Raw genomic sequence first — 16105 nt, forward strand, 5'->3', positions numbered from 1 at the left:
CAATGTTTCTCTTTTGACTTAACATCTTTTTATGTGAAGCGGCAGGATGGGAAAGGAACACTGAGTTTGGTGACAGACACACCTTTCATGGTTTCACTTTGCTGAACTCTAAAATATGGATAGAGAGTACATATCTTTTGGATGGTTGCTATGAAAAACAAATTAAAGTGATGCACGTATATACATAAAGTGCTTAGACAGAGTAGGGAAACATCAAATGATTGTCTGAACACTTCCTGCTTCCTGCCTTGTATTAGAGCTATTTACCAACTCCACAATATCCGAGGACCAGTTACTTTGTCTTGGGCGCAGGTTCTCCAAAACAGGGAATGAATTGTTAGGCAAGTAGATGCCAAATGTTGAAATCAGATAGATAACTCTGCCTCCTTCAATCTTATTTGTATATTAATTTAATTGGTAATTTTTCTTACAGCAAAAAAATTTAGTTAATCCCCATATCTTGATTATTTAAAAAACTAAGATTGTAGCATTTGAATTAATGTTACTGTACTTTCTGTGTCTTGTGATCAATTCCAGTTTGCGTTATCTTCAAAACAAGTAAAAATTACTGAATAATTTTGCATGACTGATACTGTGCTAAATACTTTATACTTTATAGATCTTTTCATTTAGTCATCATAGCCACTGTGTGAAATAGGTGCTGTTTATATTTTAGAGATAGGAAAAACTTCTCATATTTTATAGATATGAAATGAGTTCAGGGTTACATAGCTAGGAGGTAATATTTTTATAAACTTGATTTTTTTTCCCCTTAAAAGTCTAGTGCAGTCTTTAAAACCTTTAGTTTCACATGACCAAAAAGTAGTTCCATTTCTGTTTAGTCTTAGGATAAGATATCGATGTGTTTTCATCTTTAGAGAAGTCCCTGCACTGAAAAACTGAAACCAGTTGCATGTAGGCACACATGGTTCTCAATGTCTTCATGTGTGAACTAGACCATCTGTGTAATATTCTTGCTTGTAGTCTTATGAATGGAAGCCTATTTTACTTAATATTGTGTCACCTTGAGTATTTTCAAAAATTGCTGGGGTTTGGAATAGACTCATACTGAATTCTATGCTATGGTGGAGTCCGTGGTGATCTGAACATGTTGGCTAGAGTTTTTTAGGTGATAAGAAAAAGGAAATGAGGCAGACTTGTGTCTAGTTCTATATTCTCATGAAACTTCATAATGCTTCGTTTAATTGGATTTTTTTTTTTTCTTAAATTGTTGAGTGGTGATCCATTTTTATTGTAATCTTTTTCTTTTTTCTTTTTTTTTCTTTTGAGATGGAGTCTTGCTCTGTGGCCCAGGTCAGAGTTCAGTGGCACCATCTCAGCTCACTACTACCTCCACCTCCCAGGTTCAAGTGATTATCTTGCCTCAACTTCCCGAGTAGCTGGGACTACAGGCACATGCAACCGTGCCCGTCCAACTTTTGTATTTTTTTTAATTAGAGATGGGGTTTCATGCTGATGGCGAGGCTGGTTTCAAACTCTTGGCCTCAAGTGATCCACCCGCCTCAGCCTTCTGAAATGCTGGGATTACAGCTGGGATTACACTGTGCCTGGCTACTGTAATCTTTTAGAGCAGGTTGAAATACCTTAAATCTTTAAATTAGTTGGCTCAGTAGACCCTGGTAAACAGCGGCTTTTGTGTTTCCAGCTGCAGTGTCTGGGTCAGTGCAAGCTTGCAAGCTTCAGATAGACTTACAGGAGAGCTCAGGGACATATACAGATCACAGAGTTATAAGACAGGTAAGGATCTCTAAATCCCTGCTCTTCTTATTGTTCTTTTGTTCTTTTCTGTTGTCAGATTATAAATGTCATTTCTTAAAGCTGGACAGAAATGGAAATGTTTACTAGCTTTATTTTGTGAAACTCAAATGCAATCAAGCTCCAAAAGATGTAGGGGGTAAGATAGGATGAGTTTGCTTGTTTTTGGATTTAAAGAAATTGTTTTTTATAGGTCCATTGGAATTTTTTTGGTCATCCTCCTGATAGAGTGAACATTTACATGATTTTTATCTTCTGGCAAAAAGCTCGAGCAATATTGCTTGGTAAGGAAATAAGAGTAATACATTTCATTATACAGAGAATGATTGCCAAGTTGATTTTTGTGATTTTTCCTCCAGTTTTGAAAGCAACATAATCAACTCTTATTGTGGAGGTAGTTATGTTATTACTTTAAAAATATATAGGTGGAGTACACCTGTTGTCCCAGCTACTAGAGGTGGTGGGAGGCTGAGGCAGGAAGATCTTTCGAGCTTGGGGAAGTCAAGGCTGCAATGAGCTGTGATTGCACCGTTATATTCCAGCCTGGGTGACAGAGTGAGACACCCTGTATCATAAAACAAAAACAAGGGGGAGTGGAGGGTGGGATACATATTGTATATGTATATATAGGACAGTTGTAGAAAAATACCGAATTTTTAGTGATTTAACTTTTGACGGTTCCGTCCATGGCAAATTTTTCTCCTTGAACACCTTGGCTAATAATACAAGTTTAAGAAAGCATATTAAACTTTGTTTGAATTCTTGAGAAAATTATATACATATGACTGTTTTCCTTAAGAATGACTGCAAACTCTGAACCCCCTTATTAGATTAGATTTAGGGTATTATGATCCCTTTGGGACATTTATTCTAAAGGAGCTGGAAGCTATAGTGGCCTCTATTTTTCCTGGGGATATAGAGCAGCTTAAGATCTCCTCTTTCTGGAACTTATCCTAGGTGCTCTATTTTAGCTTTCAGATTGGTTCATTTTTGAGTTAGTTAAAATCATCATCATCATCGTCATCATCTTTTTGTTTGAATTGTTTTTTGTTTTGTAATTCTCAAGGTTGACCCTGATAGTCCTTTGCACAGTGATCTTTAGATATTAAAAAGAAGGGAGAGGAGACATTTTGCTTATCTTTTAAGGTAAGAAAATTGTTATGAGACTCTATATCCTTCTAGTGGAGGTGTATATTTGTACAAGTGTTTTGGAAAATAGTTTGGTAAAGTGGAAGATACTCATACCCTATGCTTCAGGAATCTCGCGGATATATACTCCACAAGAAATGAGTACATAGGTGACAGGAGACACAGGAATGTTCAGAGCAGCATCGTTTATAATAGCCCCAAACAGAAAATAACCCAAATGTTCATTCCAATAAAATGGAGAATTGTGGTATTCATAAAATGGCATACAGCCATGTGGGACAAGATGGGCAAGTCTTGAACACTATGTTAAGCAAAAGAGACCAGACCCCCAAAACCTATTTTGTACAATTTCCTCTGTGTAGAGTTCAAAAATAGGCAAAACTAATGTTGGTTAGGGCATACATTCTTAGTGGAGGCAATATCGCCTGCAGTGGAGTGAAAATTGGTCCTTAGAGTGAAAGAAAATCTGACCTATTATAATGGTCTGCTGCCCTCCAAACGGCCATAGAACATAAATGAAAAGAAAACTGAGAAACACTTCTTTATGGATTCATACTTGGGCAGTAAAACTGTCAAGAAAAAAGAGGTGATTACACACGGTAGGGTAAGGAGTCCATCTAGCTGGGAGGTAGGGAGGTGTGAGCTGAAAGGTACATCTGTGGGCTTCTTGGATACTGGCTGTAATATATTTCTGGACCAGGTTGGTGGTTACATGGGCAAATAATTTAGAATAACTTGTTAAGGTCTACCTTAAGATATATTTTGTGTACTTTTCTGAATGTGTTATATTTAATAAAGTACTTTTAAGATAGCAAAAATAAAGGTTACAAAAGAATAACAATGGAATCTAGAAAAAAAAGTTAATGATCTAATATGGAATCTAGATAAGATGTAATGGTTTAAAATCTATGGCTATATGAAGTATTTTGATGAAACACACAAAGACATAAAGGAATACTTTGTTGTACTTACTCTAAGGATGGTAGTAGTTTTCTAAAAGCTTCTTACTTAGCTTTTTCATGTGTCTATTTTTCCTTGGGGATGTATCTTATGATTGAACTTTCTTGAAATGACCCTAATGTTAGTATTTTCTCTCACTTTTGTTATCATAGAAACTGTTGTGGTTGTCAACTGGGTTCTCTTCCTAAAGTATGAATCCAGTATATATTGACTGAAGTTGCTAATGGCTACTTCTTTACGGATTCATGTGGGTGAACGAATGAAACATGCAGGCCTACAACAAAAAACACACACTCACAAAAAAACAGGAAGATACCATTTTTTAATAAAAACATTAAATCATATGAACATATGTGCAACATCAAACTTAAGAAATAGAACCTTTGGCTGGGCGTGGTGGCTCACGCCTGTAATCCCAGCACTTTGGGAGGCCGAGGCAGGTGGATCACCTGAGGACAGGAGTTTGAGACCAGCCCGGCCAACATGGTGAAACCCCATCTCTACTAAAAATACAAAAATTAGCCAGGCGTGGTGGCAGGTGCCTGTAATCCCACCTACTTGGGAGGCTGAGGTGGGAGAATCACTTGAACCTAGGAGGCAGAGGTTGCAGTGAGCCAAGATTGCACCATTGCACTCCAGCCTGGGTGAGAAGAGTGAAACTCCATCTCAAAAAATAAAAATAAAAAAGAAATAGAACCTTATCAGTACCTGTAGCACCCTCTGTGCACCTGCCTTGTCATGTCCTCTTTGGGAGGTATCTTGAAGGGAATATGACATCTTGGCCAGGAAACTGGAGGATTCGTGACTGCAGGTGGTGTCTTCATAATTTTTTCCTGCTGTAGTTAGAACTTCATGGAGGGGATGATCTGGGAGGTAAATGGCTGAAATGCTATTGGATTTGTGTTTGTGGCCCGTGGCTCCTGATACCAGAAAGAAGGGCCTTTTCTCGGGTTGGAGTATTTCTTAAGAGGCCTGGGAAGAATGTGATTGCTTTGAGCTAACTGACCTTCTGAAGAGGACCTTAAACTGAATTGCCAAGTTATTAGTATCGGGATTCACAGACTTTGGAGAATAGCAGGTATGACTCAGAAAGATTTACAGGAAAGAGCCAGAACAATATGTTTATGGCCTCTGATGTCCACAGTGACAACTTGAGAGTCATGGATAATAAGCAAAATGGAACTTGAGATAAAGTATAACACGAAGATGGGATTGACTGCAGGAGGGAATGCGCCCTGGTCAGCAACGTGGTAAATCCAACTTGCTGTACTTTTAAGGAAGCTGTTTTCTGATGTTACAGGCAACATCAGAATTACTGAATTGAATTCTGAGGTAGTACTTTAAGAAAGGTCTACTTAGATAAGGTTAGGTTCATTTAGAGAATAATAGCCAGGTTTGGGAAGAGATTCTTTTCCATGTGCTAGGATAGCTGGTGAAATTGTGGATTTGGAGAGGAAAACATGGGGGTTCTGGTTCATGATAGCTCGTCTTCAACTATTTGAAGGAGTATGTATATGGAAACATTAGTTTTTATTTGTTTTTGGTGAAGACAGGGCATAAAACTAGAACTAATAAGTCAAATTACAAAGAGGTGATTTTCAACTCAATGTAAGGAAGTGACTTGTATTTATTTAGACCCATCTGCTGATGTAGTCTTTGAAGACTAGAATGTTCTTCATCTTTAAGAATAACTTCGAAGGCTGAGATGTTAAATGGGAAATCAGATAACTTCATGAGATCCTTGTAGAGCCTGAGAGTCTCATTCTGAGTTAAAATATACTAAGGTGACTCAAACTTCATTTTACCAGTCACCCTCAACCTTCATTTTCCCCTCCCTGAAGAACTCTTTATTTCTGTAAAATCTTGATTCCTGAGTTCCAGGGTACAGAGCTTGTGGAATAGAGTCCCCAGGTTTTGATGTAGGATCCTCTTTCTCCTGTGTGAAAATATCCTTTAGTATTTCCTTTAGTGTGAGTCTGCAGATAGAAAAAATCCTTATGTTTTATTTCATTATTGAAGAGTGTCTTCACTGAGTGTAAGCCTCTAGATTGGCAGTTTCTTTCTTTCAGCACCTTGAGGATATCATTCTCTTACGCTAGCTTCCATTGTTTCTCTTCAAGTGTTTATGGTGGTTAAGTCTTGTGAAGTCTTTGATCAGTTTTGGAAAATTCTCCGCAACCATATCTTCAGCTCTTGCTTCTGTCCTATCCTTTTTTTTCTTCCAGGGCTCTTACATATGTGATAAACTTTTCAATATATTGTCTTTTATTTTCTCAATTTTCTACCTTTTTGTCTTTCTGATCTTTTTCCAGTTTACTGAATCTGTCTTCTGCTGGGTTACTGCTGTGGTTAAGCTTATCCATTACGTTATTAATTTCAGTTTTGGTAGTTCTAAGTTGCAGAATTTCATATGGTTCATTTTATAATTTGCACTTCTCTGTCAGGTTTTCAGTCTTGTCCCGCCTTTCCTTGTCTTTCAGCAGAGTTATTTTGAAGTGTGTCTGCTAACTCCGTTATCTTGATCCCTTGAGGTTTTGTGTCTGTTGTTTGCTTCTCTTGTTTTCTGTTATGTCATCTTTAAGTCTCATGTGGCTTTTTATTTTTAGTGATAGACATTATATATGAAAAATTGTAGAGCTAATTTGAAGCCTTGGAGGATATTCTTCTCCAGAGAGGATTTACATTTCCCCTGCCAGGGACTTGGAAATTAACAACCAGGGATTGAGATGATGAAAGCTGGCCATCATTCCCTGTCAGGGCAATTTGCAGTTTGTTCTTCAGGTTCCCAACCTAAGGAGTGGGAGACTTAGCAGGGCCTCTCCTCGGTGGATGCTGAGCTCCAGTGTTTATCTCCCTGTGAGCTCTGTGAGGCTGTGAGTTCTAGCTCAGCTTGTTAACCTCTTCTTCTCTGCTGTCATTGGAAGAAAACCCAAGGGGAAAAAAAGAAGACCCTGTTCTCTAGTATTCCCTTTTCTCAGCCCTGTAATCGTTACGTTTTGTCCACCTTTCTAGTTCTCAGTGAGAGGGTTGATCTAAGTTACCTAGTCTATCATTATTGGAATGGTTCCTTTATGTAGTTCTATTGAAGTGAAATCCCTTCATATGTTACATAAGTTTACCATAACACTGTTCTGTTTGGGCCTGATTTTAACTTCATTTTTATTCGCTTTGGTTTTCATTTCATTTTTTCTGTACTAATTTTACCTTTATGACTCTCACCCATTATCTGATAATAAGTGTACATAGTCTTTTATAGATTCTTTTAAAATCTTCTAAATAGTATATAGTATTAACGATGTTCTTAAAATTAATTAAACTTGCTTATTTGCTTTTTACTATAACTTTCCATTTCCTCCTCCATTTGTTTGAGTGGTATTACCTGTTCTCTCAGGGGCATAAGTTTAAGTGATTACTTTAAATTTTTTTTATTTTTTTAAGTTTAAAAAAATTTTTTGTAGAGATGAGGTCTCACTATGTTGCTCTGGCTGTTCTTGAACTCCTGAGCTCAAGTGATCCTCCCACCTTGCCCTCCCAAGGTGCTGGGATGACAGGCGTGAGCTGCAGTGCCTGGGCTACTTTTTTTTGTTTTTTTTAAATATAGTGTGCACCAGAGTCATTTGGAGAGCTAGTCCCAGGGTTTCTGATTCAGAAGGTCTGTGGTATTGCCTGAGCATTTACATTTTTAAGAAGTTCCCAGGTGAAACTGATACCGTTGTTCTGGGGCCTACGTCTGGAACCACTGGTTATAAAGCATTATGTTGTTGATAGGTAGAGATTTTAGTGTTATATATATGTGTATATATATACATATGTACACACACACATATTTACATGTACACACACACACATATATATATTCATACATACTTTTTTTATCATAAAAACCAAAGGTTTTTCAAATGTAAATTGTGATTGAAGGTTTAGAGAATGTTATGATTACAGAGTGGTCCCCACATACCTGTGATCCTAATTAGTACTTCTAGGAATAGTCATGGGAAATCTCATGGACCTATGGAGCTGGCTAATTACTTCTAGAGGTGATAGTTGCAGTGTAGTAGAATCAAATGGTAATTATCATGCAGTTTTACTGAAATTTGTATTGCTTCTTTTTTGTGATTGGAAGTCTTACAGAAGTGGGGAAAGGTTCACAGTTTGCTAGGTTAGTTATGAAATGTTCCGTAGACCCTCAAAGTATGAGCAATTTAAAGTAACTTGAGGATTTTCAAACACTCAGCTGACTAATTCCATTATGTGACATAATCCACATTGTGGTGATTAAAATCTAAATATCTGCAGCCCTTACTTTGATATTTCTATGGTTGAGATAGTAATAGTTGCATTTAGGGTAAAAATATGAGTGACTACTTCAGACTTCAGAACTTTCTCCAGAAGAGCTTTGTTGCTACAGTTATTTTTAGTTGTATTTGCTTTACATACTTATGTATGTGTTTTGGGGGCTAAGATCCTGTTAAGAATCACTCTGTATGATCAGAACACATATTAACTGTGGTGTTGATACTACGGAATAGTTATCTGGACATGATATCCATGTGTAAAAGCTCAGAGAAACAAGAAGTGTGGGTTTTAAAAAAAATAACCTTAGTATTACATACGGATGTGCTGAGCTCATTTCGAGTTTCCCCACACAGTAAAGGAATATTGGTTTTATTATTTAATTAATTAATTTTATTGAGACAGGGTCTTTCTCTGTTGCCCCAGGCTGGAGTGAGTGGTGCAGTCACAGCTCACTGCAACCTCTGCCTCCCGGGCTCAAGCCATCCTCCCACCTCAGCCTCCTGAGAAGCTGGACTGCAGGCCTATGCCACCACAGCAAGCTAATTTTTGTATTTTTGACAGAGACAGGGTTTCACCATGTTGCTCATGTTGGTCTCGAACTCCCAGGCTAAAGCGATCCACCCCGCTGAGACTGACAAAGTATTAGGATTATGGGTCTGAGCCGCTTTGCCCAGCCCAATGTTGTTTGTTAAAATTTTTTATTTATTTACTTATCTTTTGCTTTTCTGTTTTAATTTTTAAATTTCTATTTTTTCAATATTGTGTTTTAAGAGTTTACTTACCTGATGCCTGCAGCCTAATCTTTGGCATATCTCCCCAAATGTTCTGTGAGTGCTAATATAGTGGTATGGTAATAGATATTTGTTTTGTGGGGATTGCAAGGTTTTGGGGAAGCCAGCTTCAAAATGTCTTTTACCAAAGGACTTCTTGGAGCCTTAGTGCCATTTTCTGTTTTTCCCAAATATGTTTATTAGTGTTCCTGACAGCATCTCAGAAGATGGTGTCCTCTGGCTTACTCTCTGGGAAATGCTGCTCTGCTGGAAATCCGGAGTTCTGAGTGATCCCCATGCGTTTTCTGCTGCAGAGCAGGACATGCTGAAGTGATTCCTTCCTGAGCAGATGTCAGAGGTCTCCCTTTGACAGCTTGTTACAAAGTTGATCACAAATATACTATTACGGTGAGTGGAAGTCCCAGGTTGGGTGTGAAGCACAGTTGTTCAGAATTGTGTTCTATTTTGTTACCTTTAAAGCTTCTCTAGGCTGTTTTGGTTTTGGCAGTGAGATTGCTTTAAAAAGTACTTCTCTTGGCATAAAACCTAATGGTCAGTTTTGGAAGTTCAGTGTTAGGTAACCCAGCCAAATACTTACATATACAAAATAAACACAAGACTGAAAAATAGTAAATGTTTAACCTTTGTGTCTCTTGCTCACTACCGCAGCCTTTTACTAGCCACCAAGCCATAGTTCTTTTGTTTTTCATAGTTGAATGTTAAAATGTCTTTTTAATGAAAGCCTTACTGATTGGGGAGAAAAGACATAAGTATTGTGCTTTAGTTTTATGTGCTGGTTTATAAAATTGTGTATGTTGACTCAATATCCCCATAAGCATAGGGAAAGGAAAATGGGTCATTTTTTGTTCAGAATCTTATATGAGAAAAAAAAAAGATCAAAGAAAAGATTTGGATAAAAATCTGCAAATTCAGGATAAGTGTATGAAAACATTTTAAAATGTGATTATAAAATAGACCCATATAGCTTTTCAACATTTTGTTGTAAGAATCCCAAGAATGTAAGTTTATGATCTCAGTATACCACCTAGAATCCAGACAAATACATGAAGTTATGAATCGTGCCATTTTCAGTTTTAAAATCTGTTACTTAGTTTCTTCATTGATTCTTTTTTGCCACAGTGTGTTATGGTCCTCATTATTTGGATGAATAATTTGAATAATAAGTCAGCTTGTGACTTACCCAAATAAATCTTGTGATTCCTAGTAAAGTGTTTTTCATTATACGAAATGCCAGCTATATAAGAGGAGATTAAAAGTACTAAGAACTGTAAGTACCGCATTGATTGTCATATGCTAACCGTGGGCCAGGCACAGTGGCACACACCTATAACCCCAGCACTTTGGGAGGCCGAGGCGGGTGGATCACTTGAGGTCAGGAGTTCGAGACCAGCCTGGCCAAGATGGTGAAACCCCATCTCTACCAAAAATACAAAAAATTTGCCAGATGTGGTGCATACTGGTAATCCCAGCTACTCAGGAGGCTGAGGCAGGAGAATCGCTTGAACTCGGGAGGCAGAGGTTGCAGTGAGTTGAGATCGTGCCACTGCGCCCCAGCCTGGGTGACAAAGATAAACTCCATCTGAACAAAAAAGAAAAAGAAAAGCTAAGCATGGACTTAATTTCTCTGAGGTTTAAAGCTGCAAAGAGTTGCTCTTCATGAAGTAGATGGGATCTCAGCTGGGCAGTTAAATGTGAGTGGGGTTTGGTCAGCTGGTGGAGGTTGCAGGAAAATTATTTACATAGGTGAAGAGTAAACACAATCAGCTATCTAGGAAAGAGAATGAGGGATTCAGAGTATATGAAACCAATTTGAGCTACAACACAAGGAGGGTAGGATTCATGTAGACGAGTTGTAGGAAATATTGCTGATGTAATATTTTGTACTCAAACAGTTCTGTGGATTGGTGACAGATTTTTTTTTTCAGGTAAGTGAACTATTACCCCTGGATATTCATCTTTCTGTGTAACTGCTTGATAAACAGAAGTAACAGTAAAGAAACTGTTTTAGAATAAATCTGGCGACAGCAGAAGAGAATATGAGATACATTGTGCTCACAGAGCCTAGAAGAGTGTGACAGTAGTTGAGGGCCCCGCTGTTTTCTTAGAGTGAAGTGAGGAGAACCTACATTGGTGTGGTAGTCATGGGGGTGGAAGGAGGAATGAAATGTGACAGCTCATTGGAGGCAGAATCCAAATGGCTTGGTCTTCATAGTCAACTATTAAGTGAGGAGGAGGAATTATTGGCTGACTTAGGAAGAAGTAAAAAATGTGAAGTACCAATAAAACACCAGGCGTGCAATTTTAGTCAGGGTAAAGCTCAAGCATTGTGTGATTCTAGATAGATTATTGAGCAGTTTTGTTCCATTTATTTTATATCCCATATCTTTGAGCTATGATCCTATTCTTTATTTCTTGACATACCCAAACATTTTTTAAACTATTGTGATACAGCTTTTATATGATAAGCCTCACCCTTTGAAGTGTACAGTTCAGTGATTTTTAGTATATTCAGAGTTATGCAGCCATTACCACTACCTCATTTCAGAACCTTTTCTTGTCCCCAAAAAGAAACCCCGTACCCATTAGCCGTCACTCCCTATACCCATCTCCCCTGCCGTTGATCCTGGCAACCTCTGATCTAATTTCTGTCTCTGTAGATTTGCCTATCCTGGACATTTCATATAAATAGAATCATACAAAATGTGGCATTTTGTGACTGACTTTTCTTTGAAGTGATTATAAAGCAAATGCCTGAAGAGGCTAAGCTTAGGATATTGTTTGCTGTACAGCTTTGACAACTGAATTTTTTTTAAGTTGAAAATGTTACTGTGTCTGTATCTGTGGCATATTATCCTTAGATGACCCTTACTTCGGTTATTAGAATTTTTTTGCCTAGTATTCTTGAACTGTCTCAATATTGAGTAGGAACCCCCCTTTGGAGACAAAGAGCAGTAAGAATTTGGGACACATATTGACAAAATGAATGTCATTTAATACAGTAGTAGAGTCGACCACTTTTAGGTGTCAACGCTGCTGAAAGTGTATATTAAGGAAAAGTTTACTTATCTTACTTACCTAGTGAAGGTACTAGAACTACTTCTGTCTTCTGTTTAGATTTCAACAAACATTTGCATAGGTATTATGTGGTTGTACAAACGTACTGTCTTTTGACCTGAAAATGCAAAAACTTCCTTTCTTCCCACTTTCTGAGACTCTGCAACCTTAAAGGAAGAGTGGGGTACTTTAAAGGAAAGGTGATGGTTGGATAATGGGTAACAGTGTCTACCGTATACTTCCTTTTCCCAAAACAAGTTCCTGTCTACCATCAGCATCTCCAAAATTTGAAGATCAAATGTGGTGTTAACTCATTAACTAATGACTAGACTTTGAGCAGTTGTGGAACCAAAATCTAAGTGAGTGCCTGGATGTTCTAATTCTGTTAAATCAATGAGTGCAGATTATATACAATACTCTCTTAGCCCAGTGGCAGATTTAAGGAGTGGGAGATTTCTATGTTTCAGAAATCAAATACACAAAGAATAAAAATTTTTAATCCCATGATTCTTTACCTGAGTGAAATTTTTTGGAGAGTTTTTCTTTTAGATTTTCTTTTCCTTCCATTAAACTTTCACTTTGAAAGGTCCCAGGGTTTGGGCAAAGCAAGTGGGACACTTGCTTGGATTCTCCAGGGCAAGGGAGTTAAGGTTAAACAGGACTTCTTTCCCTCATTTTATTATTGAATAATGTCATGATAACAATTATTAAGGTGAATAGTCTACAGTAGAAGTTTTTAGATGCCTTCTCTGCAAAATAATTTGGTTTAGTCAATGCAAGGATGCCTTTGGTTAGCTGGAATGGAAGATGCGCAGGCTAGACTGGTCTTGGCAAGTCTTCTGGGGGGAAGTACAGCATGTGGAAGGGTAGGAAGCCGAAGGAATCTCAAGCAAGGGAAAGGTGTGGGCAGAGCCCCAGAGGACAGAACAGTTTGTGGTGGACTTGGTGTCCACATAGATCTAATCAGTGGTCTTAGCTTTTGTGTTTTCAAAATTACCACAGTTTTTGTTCTAAAACTATCATTCCCTTGATTTTACTTTAGGCATGCTATCTGGGTATTTTGAAATTTAAAATAACATTAAAGGAGAAATGAAATTATTTTGTTTGAGAAAGTTAAAAGGTTAAAACATCTTGATCTAAATAATTTTCTAATGGGAGATTTGGTACATCCCCAGATGTTGTCTTTGGTTCAGAGAACAGTCTTCAGACCTAGAAAGGACTTGAGGAGTCCCAGAGAGGAGCCTCATGGTGTGAACCATTTGATTCTCACAACAGAATGGATAAAAACAATTTGAACCACGAAACCATGCAGATGTTCATATTTTGGATAGGGTAGGGTCAGTGCCATCGTCAGAGGAAAAACTCTTGGCCATCACAGGATGGGAGAGAAAGTTTCCATTGTCAAGAATACTCGAATGCCATTTAAGGAAATGGGTTCTTCTGCCCCTATTCTTTGGAGTATTTAGGGCCACGTTCTTAGTTTTTGACATCATAAAAATTTGAAAGTATTCTGTTCTGATTGCCATTTCAAACAATTGACTAGAATTTCAGAGCAATTACAGAAGGGTAATACCATTAGGATTTTTAAATTACCCATAGTCCTATATCCCTAACAAGTATGTTCATGCTTGCGTGTTCTTATCTTTACTGTGTGCATACTTTCTTAATAATGCCACGTGGAAATTGCTTAAGCAGGAATAATTCTCAAGATAATTTTGTATGTTTCCTTTTTTCTTTTTAAGGTATGTGTTGGGTGGAGGAGCATTATGTATGGAACCTCTCACAAAACAGGTGATTATTTTCTTATCATACTCCATTTTTACTCTCAATAGAGTGTTTTGATTATGTAAGTTAGATCGTAAGTAGACGGTTCTCTTAAAGACATGTAGTGGTTTTTTTTTTGTTTGTTTGTTTTTGTTTTTTCGTAGCTCCTACTTTCAAGAATGAAAAAGGTATCCCAGCAGTTTGGGAGGCTGAGGCGGGCGGATCACGAGGTCAGGAGATCGAGACCATCCTGGCTAACACGGTGAAACCCCGTCTCTACTAAAAAATACAAAAAAAATCAGCCGGGTGTGATGGCGGGCGCCTGTAGTCCCAGCTACTCAGGAGGCTGAGGCAGGAGAATGGCGTGAACCCGGGAGGCAGAGCTTGCAGTGAGCGGAGATGGCGCCACTGCACTCCAGCCTGGGTGACAGAGTGAGACTCCATCTCAAAAAAAAAAAAAAAAAAAAAAAAAAAAAAAAAAGGAAAAGGTAAACCAGTAAAATGACATTATACTTGGTACTGAATCTATGCTAGGATAGGCATTAACAGTGATCTTTATTTAAGGATCTAATTTGCTCACGTTGGGCACTTAGAAAATCGGTTTGTTGTTTTCTTGTGAGATTCTGGAAACGTTCCAATTTTACCTTTTCCCCTTGACTCCAGACTTTTTAACACTGGTCTGCTGCTGTTAAGTTATATGCCATTTTGTTAGGCCTTCTCAAGTGGGAATCAGGAATGCTGCTGTGTTCTAGGGATGTTTTGTTCTTCCTGTAGGGCTGAAGAAGTGCCTACTCGAAAGAATCAGTCATCATGCAAATAAATGCCACCTGAGTCAAAGGCAAAGCCAGAGTGTAGCTTGGAGCAAAGGAGGTACTTTTATTAAGAATTTTACATAAACCATAGGATATATTTTATGTTAGTTTGTGAGCCTTCTTCCTGTCTTAATTCTTTTTGAGAGAATTCATGTCATTTTCATTTGGTTTGTTTTCTTTTTGTTACAAAGATGATCTATAGAAAATATAGAAGTATAAGAAAATTAGTTACTAACTGATAATCACTTAATGATTTAGTATCTGATTGTTTAGTCTTTCTTATATTTACTGTAGAGAAACATGTCTACAGTTGTAAATTTCTTATTGTTATGTGTACCGTAGTAAAAGTTATATGTACTTTGAAGTTTCACAAAATTGAGTTCATGTTATAGAATTAATTCCTGATGAACTTGTATGTGCTAGGCACTAGTCTTTTTATTTATTTATTTTTACTTTTTTTCTTTTCCTCTGTGCCTATACTTATCAAGTCTTTTTATTTTTTTACTTTTTATTACCTCTTTCAATCCTCTTAATAACTTTAAGAGAGGGTATTATTAATATCTGCATTTTATGGATGAGGCAACTGAAGGTAGGTAACTTGTCCAAGATCACAGGTGGCAGAGCAGGGATTGGAACCAGACAGTCTGACTGCCCTAGGCCCAACCACGAGGAGCTGAGAGAAAGCCATGGGGCAGAAGGATGTTGGAAGCTGGTTTTCTGTTCAGTTAACATGAAATGCAGGCTGTAACCTTAATTCTAGGACATTACTGAGAAAGCCTTCCAAAGCCAGAGGTTTTTTTTTTTTTTTTTTTTTTTAAACCATGACTATGACTTTTGAGCAAAAATTTGGTTTTGTTTAAAGGCAACATGGTGCTCTAAGAAACTTCCACTCACACTTATGGAGGGAATAGTAGTTGAGCTAAATAGTGAAATGCTGTAGGACACAGCCTTTAGGGCAGCTTCTGACCTATTTCTATGGTCAGGAAAGACACCTATCTTTCCCTGCTGCCCACAGCCTCTAGTTATTCACCTTCAGAATTTCCTAGTCTGTGATCACATTCAGATGAGAGATCTGTTTTGTTTTTTCCAGGGTAGCAGGAACTGAGTCACCACCTATACTAAGCAGTCTAGTCTTCTGTGTATAAATGAGCAAGGTTGGGGAGCCAGATTTGAGAACCTTGTGTAATGCTGAGATGCTCCAAGAGAATCCAAGGGAATGTCAGGATTATGTATGGTGGTCTAGTGGTCTCATGTTAGTTGTACCCAGAGTTCTCATCAGAAGCAGACACAGATACTTTTTGTAGGAAAGCATCTCTAACTTAAGCCTGTAGGATTCCCAAAGATTAAAAGCAGGCAAATATGAATTCAGTCAAATCATAGCATTCAAGTAGTCTCAACCCAACATATTTGAGAATTGTTAGAAACAATGAATATGTTTCCCAAAGACTAGGTTTTGGAATTATCAGATACAGAACACAGACTTCAAATATTAGAATTGTGAGA

The 16105-nt window shown here is 37.7% G+C and overlaps 1 protein-coding gene and 2 pseudogenes across 2 annotated transcripts in view; 2 read left to right on the forward strand and 1 right to left on the reverse strand.

Moving 5' to 3' along the window:
- LOC105739964 overlaps positions 1 to 10174 on the forward strand; it is a 54978-nt pseudogene extending 44804 nt beyond the window's left edge. Inside the window, exons 5-6 of the transcript XR_004030582.1 lie at positions 9156 to 9359; positions 10092 to 10174. The product of XR_004030582.1 is annotated as a ubiquitin-conjugating enzyme E2 Q2 (transcript). The remainder of the gene's footprint in view (positions 1 to 9155; positions 9360 to 10091) is intronic.
- Positions 1 to 16105, reverse strand: part of LOC100580626 (elongation factor-like GTPase 1) — a 393155-nt gene that overhangs the window by 215029 nt on the left and 162021 nt on the right. The gene's annotated exons all lie outside the window — the stretch shown is intronic.
- The window catches only part of LOC115835531, a 41165-nt pseudogene continuing 34363 nt past the window's right edge, over positions 9304 to 16105 (forward strand).

The sequence above is a fragment of the Nomascus leucogenys genome, chromosome 6, assembly GCF_006542625.1.
Source record: "Nomascus leucogenys isolate Asia chromosome 6, Asia_NLE_v1, whole genome shotgun sequence".
Classification (NCBI taxonomy): Eukaryota; Metazoa; Chordata; class Mammalia; order Primates; family Hylobatidae; genus Nomascus; species Nomascus leucogenys.